General features: G+C 31.7%; 1 non-coding gene across 1 annotated transcript; it reads right to left on the bottom strand.

The window, feature by feature from the left end:
- Window positions 1–2,226: 2,226 nt before the first annotated feature.
- Window positions 2,227–2,334, bottom strand: LOC148581366 (small nucleolar RNA R71). The gene has a single exon (XR_015896733.1). It is a non-coding gene; the product is annotated as a small nucleolar RNA R71 (small nucleolar RNA).

Here is a 2,334-nt window from a genome sequence, read left to right as displayed (position 1 = left end):
AGCCTAGCTGGCTGTAAAGCCATGTCTAAATTTATTTGGACTGAGGCTTGCAATTTGTTATCAAGAGCAAGCTAGTTGTTGCTAATCCACCTGCTGCTGTTCCTGATTTACATGCTGAAGCTTGGCTGGCCATTGGCCATGTCTAGTGTTTTGGACTGGAGCTTTCTTTGAAAGCTTGGCTGGCTAGTGAGCCATGTCTAATTCCTGGACTGAAGCTTTAGACTAATATGGCAAGATTCCTGGAATTCATATTAAAAATTTTGGAATCCTTATTTTTCTTTTTCAATTAATTTTTTCGAAAAATCCAAAAAAATTAGAAAATCATAAAAATCAAAAATATTTTTTGTGTTTCTTGTTTGAGTCTTGAGTCATGTTATAAGTTTGGTGTCAATTGCATGTGTATCTTGCATTTTTCAAAAATTTTCATGCATTCATAGTGTTCTTCATGATCTTCAAGTTTTTCTTGGTAAGTCTTCTTGCTTGATCTTTGCATTTGCATGTTTTGTGTCTTTTCTTGTTTTTCATATGCATTCTTGAATTCTCAGTGCCTAAGCATTAAAGAATTCTAAGTTTGGTGTCTTGCATGTTTTCTTTGCATTAAAAATTTTTCAAAAATATGTTCTTGGTGTTCATCATGATCTTCATAGTGTTCTTGGTGTTCATCTTGACATTCATAGCATTCTTGCATGCATCACATGTTTTGATCTAAAATTCTCATGCATTGCATCATTTTTCTTGTTTTTCTCTCATCATAAAAATTCAAAAATCAAAAAAATATCTTTCCCTTTTTCTCTCTCATAAATTCGAAAATTAGATTTGACTTTTTCAAAAATTTTTAAAATCAAGTTTTTTTTATGAGTCAAATCAAATTTTCAATTTAAAAATCTTATCTTTTTCAAAATCTTTTTCAAAAATCAAATCTTTTTCATTTTTCTTAGTTATTTTTGAAAATTTCAAAAATATTTTTTAAAAAAATCTTTTTCCTAATTTTACATCATATTTTCGAAAATAACATCACCAATTAATGTTTTGATTCAAAAATTTCAAGTTTGTTACTTGCTTGTTAAGAAAGATTCAAACTTTGAGTTCTAGAATCATATCTTGTGATTTCTTGTGAATCAAGTCATTAATTGTGATTTTAAAAATCAAATCTTTTTCAAAACTAATTTCAATCATATATTTTCAAAAATATCTTCCTATCTTATTTTTTTAAAAAAAAATTGATTTCAAAATATCTTCTCTAACTTCCTAACTTCTTATCTTTTCAAAATTTGTTTCAACTAACTAACTAACTTTTTGTTTGTTTCTTATCTTTTTCAAAACCACCTAACTAACTCTCTCTCTCTCTCATTTTCGAAAATATCTTCCCCCTTTTTCAAAATCTCTTTTTAATTAAGTAATTATTTTAATTTTTGATTTTTATTTTCGAAAATTACTAACCTTTTTCAAAAACTATTTTCAAAAATCACTAACTCTTCTTCAAAAAATTATTTTTGAAAATTCTCCTTCTCTCTCTCATCTCCTTCTATTTATTTATTCATCTACTAACACTTCATCCCACCCAAATTCGAACCCCTTCTTCCATCTGTGTTCGAATTCCTTCTTCTTCTTTTCTTCTACTCACACTGGGACCTCTATATTGTGGTAAAAAGGGCCCCTATTATTATTATTTTTCTGTTCTCTCTTTTTCATATGAGCAGGAGCAAGGACAAGAACATTCTTGTTGAAGCAGATCCAGAACCTGAAAGGACTCTGAAGAGGAAACTAAGAGAAGCTAAAATACAACAATCCAGAGATAACCTTTCAGAAATTTTCGAACAGAAAGAGGAGATGGCAGCCGAAAATAATAATAATGCAAGGAGGATGCTTGGTGACTTTACTGCACCTAATTCCAAGTTACATGGAAGAAGCATCTCCATTCCTGCCATTGGAGCAAACAACTTTGAGCTGAAACCTTAATTAGTTTCTCTGATGTAGCAGAACTGCAAGTTTCATGAACTTCCATCTGAAGATCCTTTTCAGTTCTTAACTGAATTCTTGCAGATATGTGATACTGTTAAGACTAATGGAGTAGATCCTGAAGTCTACAAGCTCATGCTTTTCCCATTTGCTGTAAGAGACAGAGCTAGAATCTGGTTGGACTCTCAACCCAGAGACAGCCTGAACTCTTGGGATAAGCTGGTCACGGCTTTCTTAGCCAAGTTCTTTCCTCCTCAAAATCTGAGCAAGCTTAGAGTGGATGTTCAGACCTTCAGACAGAAGGAAGGTGAATCCCTCTATGAAGCTTGGGAAAGATACAAACAGTTGACCAAAAAGTGTCCTTCTGACATGCTT

This window comes from Arachis ipaensis, chromosome B10 (genome assembly GCF_059453495.1).
Source record: "Arachis ipaensis isolate K30076 ecotype BB chromosome B10, ASM5945349v1, whole genome shotgun sequence".
NCBI classification, from domain to species: Eukaryota; Viridiplantae; Streptophyta; class Magnoliopsida; order Fabales; family Fabaceae; genus Arachis; species Arachis ipaensis.
The sequence above is the reverse complement of the archived record's forward strand: the minus strand, read 5'-3'. Positions and strand labels throughout refer to the sequence as shown.